The 12,566-nt window shown below is 31.3% G+C and overlaps 1 long non-coding RNA gene across 1 annotated transcript in view; it reads left to right on the top strand.

Moving 5' to 3' along the window:
• LOC119622486 (uncharacterized) overlaps positions 1 to 9,574 on the top strand; it is a 33,720-nt gene extending 24,146 nt beyond the window's left edge. The window contains exon 4 of the long non-coding RNA XR_005239098.1: positions 9,283 to 9,574. This is a non-coding gene — a long non-coding RNA (uncharacterized lncRNA). The remainder of the gene's footprint in view (positions 1 to 9,282) is intronic.
• Positions 9,575 to 12,566: the final 2,992 nt, after the last annotated feature.

Here is a 12,566-nt window from a genome sequence, read left to right as displayed (position 1 = left end):
TATCATTAGAGATCTGACAGGCACAAAAAGAGTAATAAGAAAATGTTATGAACAACTTTTGCAAACAAAGATGAAAAGGCCAAAATCCTTGAGAGGTATAATTTTCCAAAGTTGACTGGAGAAAACTAGGTAATTTAACCAAACTTTTAATATTTATTAAAACAATACAATTAATAATACCAAATCTTCCCATAAAAACTCTAGACTAAGCTAACTTCACCAGAGATTTCCATTAAAGAAGAAAATCTAAATCAAAAGTAATTTTATGATTCTGCCATATCTTTGATACCAAAATCTGGCAAAGCCAAAATAGGAAAAAAAAATAGAGACCAATACTTCTAATAATCCTAGAAACAAAGTCCTTAAGAATACATTAGCAAATGGAATCCAACAATAGATAGGAAAGCATGGTGGATCATAAGCAAGTAAGACTTATTCTACAAAAGTTTGTTTAGCATTTAAGATCAATCAATATACTCCTTCACATTTATTAAAGAATGTGTTCATTTCAAAAGATGCATGAAAATTGTTTGACAAATTTGAACACTTATTTATAACTCAGCAAATCAATAAAAGGAGGGATTTTTTTTTCAAACTGATAAAAAGAATCTATGAAAACTACACAATTAACATTGAAATTATAAATCTTGCCCCAGTAGTTGGGAACAAGGCAAGGATGTTTGTTCATATTTCCATTACATATTGTACTGAAGGTTTAAACTATTACAACAAAGAAAAATTTAAAAATTAAATATAGAACTGCCATATATTCCTGCAATCTTTTTACTGGGCATATATCCAGAGGAAAGGAAATCAGTGTATCAAAGTGGTGTCTACACTATTCACAATAGCCAAGATACGGAATCAACCCAAGTGTCTATCCACAGATGAATGGATAAAGAAAACATATTATATTTACACAATGGAATACTATTCATCCATAAAAGAATAAAATTATATCCTTCTTGGCAACATGGATGAGCTTGGTGGTCACTATGCTAAGTGGAATAAACCAGGCACAGAAAGGTAAATACCACATGTTCTCATTCATACATGGAAGCTAAAAAGTTGATCTCATGGAAGTAGAGAGTAGACTAGTGGTTACTAGAGGCAGGGGAAGTGATGGAGGAGGGAAAGATGAAGTTTGGTTAACAGATAATAAAGTACAGTAAGATAGAAGGAATAAGTTCTTCCATAGCACTAAACAGTGACTATAATTAACAATTTATTGTATATTTTCAAATAGAAGAGCAGATTTGGAATGTTCCCAACACAAACAAATGATAGAAGTTTGAGGTGATTTATATGCTAATCAGCCTGATTTTATTGTTGCATATTATATATATGTTTCTATAACACTATACCCTATAAATATATATAAATATTGTGTGTCATTGAAAAATAATGATAAAAGCAAACAATTAAAGTTTGAAAAGCTAGCATTCTAATTTGTCCCTATTTATAGATAACATGATTGTCTATGTTGAAAATCTTAAGGAATCTATTTAAAAAACTACTAAATTTAATAAGCGTATTTGGCAATGTCAAAGGATATAAGCTCAATATAAAAAAATCAATTGCATTTCTATATCTTGAAAAGAAAACTTTGAAGATAAATTTTAAAATTTATAGCAGTTTTAAGAATATTAAGTAGGAATTGATGTAAAAATTCATGTGCAAACATCTACACTAAAAAACAGAAAATATTGGTACGAGAAATAAGGAAGATCTAAATAAATGGAGGAATACACTGTATTAATGGATTAGAAAAACCCCATATTATTAAAATACAAATTTTCTGGAAATTGATATGCAGAATAAAATCAATCTCAACCAAGTTCCCATGTTGTTCTTTAAAATTTTCTAAATTGTGAGGTGGGGGAAGGGGGAAGGATAACATTAGGAGAAATAAGTAATGTAAATGACAAGTTTATTGGGTGTAGCACACCAACATGGCACGTATACATATGTAACAAACCTTCACGTTGTGCACATGTACCCTAAGACTTAAAGTATAATAAAAAAGTAAAAAAACAAAATTTTCTAAATTGACATGTGGATTGTGAAACATATATAGACATTCAAAAGACCACAAATAATCAACTATTTAAAAAAAATACAAACAGACAGATTGGTGGAACAGAGTAAAGAATTCAAGGGATATGACATGTTGTCAATTAATTTTTGTTGAAGGGACATATCAAAATCAATGAGGAAAGTCTTCTTCACAAATTGTACTGAAACAACTAGATATTAGTATGGAAGAAAATGATGAACCTTTGCCCCTCCCTCACATCATATGCAAAAGTAAGTTGTTTTGAAATAAATCATATAACTAAATATAAAGCAGAAAGTACAAAGTTTCTAGGGGAAAACATAGGAGAAAATCTGCACAACCATGAGGTAGAAGAACATTTCTTAGAAAACAAAAAGTACTAATAATAAAAAAATGAAAATTTTTGTATATCATCAAAATTAAAAACTTTTGCTCTTCAATAGATGCTATTAAGAAGATGAAATGATAAGCCACAAATTGAAAAAAAGTATATATTTTGAAAGAATTACTTCCTCCTAGAATATGTGTATAGTACTTAAAATTAATAAGACAATGCAATAAAAATTGGCAAAAGACTTTAAAAAGTGCTTCACAAAAGAATCAATGTCTGATAAACACAAACAAATAGTCCACTGGGTCTCAGCAAAATGCATGTTAGCAACATACACATGCTAGAATAATTAAAATTTAGAAGATGAAATATACCAAGTCTTGGCTCAACGCAAATGTTTTTCCACAGGTGAATGGATAAACAACTGTGTTCTCTTCATATAATAGAATACTAATTAACAATAAAAAGAACACACTATTGATAAACACATCAACATAAGTCTCAAAATATTTTGACAAGCTAAAGTAGCCAGACGTAGAAGAGTGTATATTGAATGATTTCATTTATATAAACTCTAGAAAGGGCAATCATACTTTCTAGTGACGGAAATCAGTGGTTGTCTTGGGTAGAACGTGGAAGTGGGTGTTAACTTAAAAATAACAGAAGGGGGTTTCCTGAAATTATATCAATATTCCAGATATTGATTGGAATGATGGTTATATAAGGGTATAGAATTTTCAATATTCATCAATCTACTTACTTAAAATGGTGCATTTTAAATATTTCATATATATGTCATTATCCCCGTTTTTGTAAGTGTAAAATTAAGCTGAGAATTCATTCACTAAAAATGAACATTTATTATAATCATAATGTTCTTATAGATAATTTTGATTCTGCTAGATTTCAGGGGATTTTTCCCAGTTTCCTCTATTGAATCTGTATATCCGTTAGATAAAAATAACTGTTATCAATAAATTCAAAACAGAATATATTCATTTATTTAAAGAAGACACGTTACAAAATTTAGGTAAGTAGAGAATACAGGCAAATCTCAATTGCTTGGTAGATTTTGCTTAGTGTGAAAGAAAACTTGCTTGGAAAATCATTTGAAATTTCTAAAGATACTAATTTGAGTCTTTTGAAGAAGTTATTCACGATGTTTGAAAAGGATGTTTGCCATAAAAATGGAATACAAAAATAATTTTACAGAAATAAATAGTTATTGATCATTGATGGACTTATGGATATTGAAAATGGAGAGCAATTTCAAATAATTTGGGATTTGCAAGTATGATTACAGAAGAGTACTAATACCATCACAACAACCTGAAAAGTGGTCTGACTTATGGCAAAGTGGTAGATTATGGTACTGACTACCAGACAGAGTTATATTAACATATTATAGATACTTAACACATACTTATTTAAATAATATGTGCTGAAGTAGAGTAGAAAAATAGTTCACATATCACAGAGTCTAAAACTGAGACTAAGAGACATACTGACTTGCTCATGGTCATTGAACAGTGAATTTTTGTTAATAATGACAATATGCTTTTTCAAAATAACCTTTTATAATGTAAGATTTATGAGGGTGGAGACTGTGATCTTTACCTCGTATGTGGAAGAGTATCTGAGGTTTAGGTGTGCTATAAGTATATATTAAATGAATGAATACATAATGCTAGTGAACTCCCATCAAATCTTTCACCAAATCGTCACACATATTAAACATTATAATTATATTAAAACAATAATAAGACATAATAATACACTGGAAAATATCAGTTGTTGAGATTTTTAAGACAGAATGATTGCCCTTCAGAAGTAAGAGAACATCTAGAATTTCACTTTAGCCTATCATCATACCGCCCTGCTCTGACCCCCTGCACTATTCCTGCACTTTCCACTTCTTTTCACTTTGTCTTAATCTCTAGAGATCCAAGGAATAATAGATCTTGTGGGGATTTAAGCCTACATAGCTGTCACTTTCCGTGTTGGAAGCAGAGTTTGCTTTTCTTTTTCATTTCTACAGAGCATTTATTTTTATTTCATATTTAAAGACAAATTCTGTCTTTACATGTCACACCAACCTTCTAGTGTACATGGAATCAAATCCCTAAAATAATAAATGATTTTTCATGAAAGGTGGAATGGATTTTAATCTTCAGTTATTCTAATACATCTCTCAATGTCAGTTTTCCGGGAGGTGTTAGTTCCATTTTCAACATATACACGGCATCAACATAGTGTCAAAAAGTGTCTTTGTCACAGCTTGTATCCCAATGGAACTATTAATTTCATTTGAAATCATGCTCCCTTTGTAATACAAGCAGATTATAAATAAATTTATTGGAAAAATTATTTTTATTATTTTAATATCTTGCCTATGTTCATTTAAGGGCCATGATCCAACATGTTCTCCTTTGATACACCAGCTAGACAAATGATTTATAATTCTTTTGGATGCAAAAATCTAAGAAATATTTAAAAATCATGAACACCCACTTCAGGATTGATACTGCATAAGGTTACTCTAATTTTCATGTGAAGTCCAAGTGTTGTAACAATTATGGCTCATTATGTTGTCAAAGAGAGACCTGTATTCAGTAACTATTTCCAACTCAAGACAGACTGTGTTATTGCCAACAGGCTTTTCAATAACCTGTGACAATCCAGCTTGCAGAGGTTAGAATTTAGCCATGACACTGTCATCGTTTTGTCTCAGTTCCTAAATTATCCAGCTTTTTTTTTTTTTTTTTTTTTTTTTCCAGAGATCTCAGATAAATCCCTTATTCTTGTTTATTCTTTAAGGGTTCTTCCTCTTAGTTCTCGGCATAATAAACATGTTTTCCGAATGATTATATTCTTCAAATTACCTATGGCTTTCATCTAGCAAAGAATATGAATGGAGAAAACAGAAGAAGAGGAAAGACAATCCAAATGGAATACAGTGTTTTTACTTAGCTTCTATGGAGGAGCAATAAGGTCTTTCATTTAAGGTATCTCATTCATCTCCTTGGCTGTGCACCTTGTCCATTTACAGCCACCTCCTATGACCTTGTTTACTCTGGAAGCTGCTCTTTTACAGATTATGGTGAGGCAGGCACTAGTGAATAACTGCATGACAGTCACCAATTCATATGCTTCTGGTGAAAGCATAATAAGCATCCTGTTTTAGAAATACAAATAAAATGACTGAGTGATAGTGTTTCTAATCTGACACACAAGACTTGAAATATAAGACTTCAATTTAAGCTTACAGGCAAAATTGCTTAGTTTAAAACTGTTTTCCTCTTCTCCAAAGTGAAAATGCAATTCCATAAAAGTTTAAGGGTGATGATCCATTTTTGTATGTAGAGAAGTTTTTAAAAAGCAAGTAAAATTTTGTCAATTATTTGGATTACAACGCAGTTTACTTATTTCCAATCCTAAAAAGGGCACTCAAAGAAGAAAAAAAGAACAAGGATGAGTGTTTCCCTTCATTTACCCCTGCTCTCTGATACAAATATTTAATGTCTTGGGATCTAATGATGTCTCTTGAGTTGGGTTAATTGAGAGGTGAGAAAATGTATGAAAAGATATCTACAGTCCTTCAAATGAAATAAGCCATGAAATCACCATCCTTATCATTAAAACTTTAATCACATTGAATTTATAACAATAATTATGAGAGTGACGGTGTTAATGGAGTAGAGGTAGGAGATGAAGTAGTGGCTGTTGTGCGAACATTATTTTATAACTTGATAATATCATTTTTGTATTTGCTATTAACTTTTCAGTGTAAATGTAGGGGGAATAAACTTTTCATTAAAATTTGTCTTGTCTAAATAGTCTTAGTAACTATTATATGAATATATGTATGTACATGTGCATATATCCAGTTAGTGAAATATTTATCTATATACATATACCTAAATACACATATATGTATACATACATACAACGCATCCACATGTATGTTTAATTCATTTAGATTTAGGCTTAAAATAGTGTTTTTGTTTGTAAAGGTCTCTCATCAATCTGGGGATAAAAGAGGAATGAGTTTGATTTATTGAATACCGCATGCATAAATGAAAGAAATAGAGAGAGGGTCCAGCCAAAATCTTCTGATGGCAAAGACTGATAGTCAGATCTGGCAGAATTTGCTTTTACTTTGCTTCAGGAGTCCATATTGTCATTTACTGATCAAAATGAGGAGGAATGTTGGGGTAATTAAAGTTAATTTACTGGCTCATAAACTTTAACACATTTGATGATGTGTAAGGCCCTGACTAGCACAAAAAGCAAGTCAGAAATTATTTTAGGCAAAAAGCACTGCACACATTTGTAAGTAGCTTTGATCAATAAAACAGCAACTATATATATATATATATATATATATATATATATATATATCCCATTAAAAACTGACATATTTTAGTTTCCTGTATACTTATTTCTATTATGTTTGGTTGTAACCTTCTGAATACAGTCATCAGTGTTCTTACTTCCAGAATGCCATGAAAACTTAAAGGTTTGTATATAAAATGAGCCTGAAAAATTTCAAGACCTCTATGAGAGATCTAAACTTTCAGTATTAATGATTCAACTTTTGGCATTAGGTAATAATCTTTATTAAATCTTACTGTGCTTAGGAGAGATGACATTCATACTTATCATGAATTAGTTTATCATACTTTGTCCCAAGAATCTACAAAAAAGGAGACAGGAGAGCAAAAGCACACCATAATGCATAGTGTCAGGGGTATTACAAACTGCCATAGGCCAGGGGAAAGGAAACTGGAAATTAACTGTTTTTTGGTTTTTTTCTCAAAATTTTTGTTGTTATTTAGTCCATGCTGCAATGCAAGGAAAGACCCTGACTTACTCTTTAAACTAGAAAAAACAGCTTTATTTTCTGAGGTATTTAGAAGGTATTGACAATGTCTGGTTGACACTTTGGTGCTTTTCTGTGACATTTGTCTCTGTTAAGCTTGAGAAAGGTATCATTATCGTCAATGCTCTCCCCCACCCTCGACACCTATCCCCCTTTCTATAAATCCTGATAAAATAAAAAGATTTTTACGTGGTATTTTCTTGACTCTGTATTATTTCACAATAGTATGTATGAGTGAAAGTCCTGTTCTTGTAAGAGTATTTGTTTATGGTGTTATTTATTTATTTAATTAATTATTCATATTCCAGGTAATGGAGGATCAACTGGTAGAACTGAGGTCAAATCGAACTATACCATAAATGTGTGATTTTAGAGCAGGAGACAGCTCCACAGATATGGGTTGACTGTCACTGACTATGGAACTGTCATCCCCATCATGGTTAGGCCTATTAAATGGCATGACTCTTTAGCGGGGCATGTCAAGTCAGTGAAGAATGATAAAGACTAAGCTACATGCATGCTAATCTGGAAAGTATTATGAAACTGCTTTGCAACCAAGGTTTCTAGTTTGAGATATGACAATGTCCAGTTTATTACTATGACAAAAGAAAAAGGAGAATTGTTCACAAAATTGCAAGCCTTATACAGAAATGTCTGCCTTTTTACTCTTTGGTTTATTATTAAATATGAATTTAAAAAGTAGGATTTAAGAATAGACATGAAAATGTTATCCAGAGTGGGAATAAAAATGAATACTAAGAATATATCTGAAAGATATATCCAGCCTAGAATTCAAGATGTCAAGAAAACTGAGATTCCAAAATCAGGGTTGTATAAAACTGAGCAACAAACAATAGAAGTCAGCAATCACAAAGCAAATGTGCAAGAACAAATATAACAGGTTAGCAATTCTCCTTGCCTGTTAGGAGTAGAGACCATTTATTTCTCTCCAGAGGGAAATTGAACATTTTTAAAGCCATAATTAATATTTATGTGTTTTAATTTGTGAATTTTTCTTTTTTTTTTTTTTAAACAGAAATGGTTGTGTTCTTAGGAAATTTGCAGTCTGATTATAACACAGGCTGATTTATAACATTGTCTTACTTATACAGGTAAGTGTTCAAAATAGATTCAGAGTCAGAAATCTAATAATATTCAGAGAAGGAATGCAAATTCCACCCAGATTCTGTAATGTCAGACCAGTTGGAAAACACCTGTGTTTCGCCCATATTGGGGCAGTGTTGCTCACTGAGATCATATAAATGTAAAGAATTTGGCAAGTCAACCAAATCTATCTTTTTTCTTAAAGTTATACATTTTATTGTTAATTTTCAGGAATTAATATAGTTAACTGTATTGTTTACAATGACTTTTGATAGGTCACATTTTCCCTAGAAAATTTATCATTTACCCTTAATAATTTTGACTTATCTCATTTTGTAAGGAAATAGTCCATTAAAAACTTGTATAGTATTTTTAAATTAGCATCTTTTGATTCTTAGATTTTGAGCCAGGTCTTGGACAACTAATCAAGTGACTTTGATCAAAATCTTTGGAAAATGTAATGTTTTAAGGACAAGTTTAATTGAATCACAGTTTGAAGTGGTAGCAAAGTGAGTTTGCCCTTTGTCATAACGTACCTAGGAATCCTGATCTATATTCCTGATTGCTATTGATTTTTCTAGATTTCATTATAAAATCAATAACTGTTGCACAGGGTAAAATAGTTTACAAGGGTTGCAACATACTGTGGACTTCTGAAAACATACTGAGCTCGGTGAAGCCACCCAGGCAGCCAATTAGGAGAAAACATCTATTAGGTAAAAACAGGGCAGTCCCATTGACTGCTATTGATTTTCTTAGCCCTGTGAAAAGACAATCAATTAGATAAAGAAGGCTAATGTTACAGCTGCAATTTAATAACCCCTAAAAAAAGAAGGAGGGCTATTGATTCCTGACATGGAATGTTGAGGCTTATTGAAATATACTGAACTTCACCTGTCTTTTAATCAGGCCTGTGGAGAAGAGAGGAAGCCTGCGATTGTAGCCTTGTGGTATAGAATCCCAATTGTTAAAGAGCTTTGGTGATGCCAGACCTAAGAGATGCAAATGAAACAGAACTTTAGAAGAAACACAGGCCCAGATTGAATACGAAATCATGGAAGCTATTGACAGAAACTGTCTTGGTGAACGTTGTTTTTTTCTCCATACAGAGCTCACCAGAGTACCACCTGTCATTTTCAAAAGCAAAGTCAGTTTTGCCAACCAGCCGTGAATGACAAATAAAGCTTTATATGAAACACAAGGGCATATTATGTGCTATTGTGAGTTCTGCTAAGTGCTAATTTATCTGGCTTGTTCTCTTCAGCAAACACAGGCATAGACACATGAAATAATCTACCTAATTACGTAGCTATTTAGGAGAAAAACAAAGCAAGGTGTTTTTGTGTGTTGCAGAAGGTACATGATACAAGAAAGGTTTTCACAAGCCCTAACATAGCTAATGAAAATAAATGAAATGTTGTAAGCTGCAACAATTTTAGAACAAATCAACTTTTGCTAGTTTTGGATTTAGGGAGTCCCAGCTGCTTTTCATAAATAGATGAGTACTTTCATTCATTTTTTTATAGTCCCTAATTGGAAATGGCTAATAGGCCTTGTCCCTTTCAAATATAAAATCTGGACTAAAATACCTCATATAGATATATTCTTTATGCTTTTCTTTTCTATTGCATGTATTTGATCCTTTCTCCCTCATTACATATATGCCTTTTTACCAGCAGACAGCTGCTATTCACAATAATTGCTAGGGCAGTCAATTATACTTTAAATAGACCTACTTGAGGACAAATGGTGGTCTAAATTGTACTAAAGACACACCATACACAAAGACTATGCCATTTCTACTATCTGAAATATTCTAAATATTCCTGAGCAGCAATCTAGTTTATATACCTTACTGCAGCATGTCAAAGCTTTTCTCCAAAATATTTCCAGAATACAAGTGAACTATTCTGTGAGCCATTACATAATTACTTAAGACTATATTGTGCTAATTCCCCCACATATATTTAGGTAGCATAAATCAGCATTGTACAAAATATATTTTTGTTGAGTGCTTTCCTTTTTATTTAAAAACAAGCATATTCAATATGCATATATTTCTACTTATTAACATGGATGTCTAAAATATGTTCTTTAAAGAGTACACTTTTCTTTAAGAATTACACATTTATAAAAATAACTTGTGATTTGGACAAATAATTAGATTTTAGAACTTAAGATCCAAGTGAAAAGTGGGTAAAAATGTCCCTTATTACAATGTATAGTGCCTTGTTTACCTACACAATGTACATTTTACAAACAATATTAGATATAGTGATATAAATGAGTGTAGCACATTTCTGTTTATAACAGTATTACATTGTCAGAATAATCAACACATCATTGATTGGCAAGAGAAGTACACTCCATACAAATCTGAAATGCCACGTTTATAAGTAAATCACAGTAATATTTTTAAAATCAAAATTTGGGGATGTAAAAATGTTTATTTAATTTAAATATTAGAAACTACAATTCATTCAGGCTCTTGGAACATTATACCAACAAGTCAAGTATTCTCTTTATTTTTCAATGTATTACACATAGTTCATTTTTTCTCCTCTTTATTTTTCTATGTATTACACATAGGTCATTTTTTCTCAAACTTGTGCTTTGCCATTAAGTATATAAAAACATATCTATATCTGGGGTAAAATACCAAGTCTCTTAGGCAGCTTAGATGTAGGTGTTTGGAACTGTATTTTGACCTTAAAGATTTAAGATAGCCCTCCCACTGTTAGATTAGCATAAATGAATTTATAGAAGAAATAAAATCTAGCTTATAAAGGATAAGAATCTGTCAAAAGAAGAGTAATGAAAGTGCATATTTAAACATCAAGGAATGAGCTTGTCGACACTTACACCTCTATTAGAGATATTGAAGTAGCATTTACCTGTACAACATGCAATAGAAGAGTCCTTCACTAAGACATCTTCCCTCAATTTTCCAAGACTGCAAAAATAAAAACTTCACTTTAAAGCATATGATGGGTGTAGGAACAAAGTCAAGCTCTATTTTCAAAACCTTACAAATAATTTGTGAATAAATGAGGACAAATGAACCAACTAAAAAGATTTTTACTGAGGGTTTTGTGGAACTCTTCTTAATAATATCATCTCTAAAGTCAGATTTGCTTGGTTCAAATTCTACCTCCCCCACTTTATAAGAGTGCAATTCCTGGTAAATATTGTCTTGGGGATGCTGTAATTCCTTTTGGGGATGGACTCTCTCCTTAGTTCTCAGTAGGCCTTGTGTGAGAATACAGAAGTTTTCAGGAAATCATTGTGTATCTTGATTTTTCTTCTTCTTTATCACATTAAAGAGCATGAGAGAAGAGGCCGGCAAGGGAAATTGTGAACACCTGGCTGATAATTATTCTTCAAGAGTTCTGTTGTGGAAATAGAAATTCTGTTAAAATATCTTTACTTTGGTATTCATAGAAGCTACATCATGTCCAAAATTTAAAATCAAGCCCAAAGCATTATCATTTTCTTGACATAACAAATAACACATTGTGTAAGAAAGAACCACAAAATTAGGTTTATGGATCTAAGTCTAAAACCATTTTACAGTTATGAAAAACAAGACACATTTTGTAAAAAATTCTTATTTTTCTCATTCTTAGAATGTTAAACATCCTCTTCTTTTGCTGTTAATTTGATAAATACTGTTCTTCAAGACTAAAGGGCTGACAGGTTAAATAGTAAGTCCTGTGAAACTTCCCAGCTAAGCTCCAAAGCATGTCACTTGAAACACTGAACTTTATCAGTCACTTCACTGGTAAAGTTTTAAGCAACTAACATATTAGCAAGAGTAGTTTCAAAAAATTTGATCCTAAAAATTAGTATAAGTTGTCTTCAAAAAATTTATTTTTTAAAGCTTTGAATTGTAGAGTAATATCAGAAATATATAACTTAAGAAAAATGAAAATATAAGCATCTACTTGTCAATCTGTGTAACTGGAAGAATAAAATATCATTGCAAAACTATTTCTATTAAAAAATAAATTAAAATGATGAGGGCAGGAGAACAAAGTGAATGTAAAAATCACCAATATTGGGGAATCTTTTCAAATGCTTTTAGAGGGGTTTGGTTTTTATTTTGTTTATTTTTATTATTTTCTCATATATTAAAAAAAAACAAAACAAAACAAAAAAAAAACCACTGACAAATGAGAGTTATTTTGACCCAA

Source organism: Chlorocebus sabaeus, chromosome 4 (genome assembly GCF_047675955.1).
Source record: "Chlorocebus sabaeus isolate Y175 chromosome 4, mChlSab1.0.hap1, whole genome shotgun sequence".
Taxonomy (NCBI): domain Eukaryota; kingdom Metazoa; phylum Chordata; class Mammalia; order Primates; family Cercopithecidae; genus Chlorocebus; species Chlorocebus sabaeus.
This window is presented reverse-complemented; position numbering and strand designations above follow the sequence as displayed.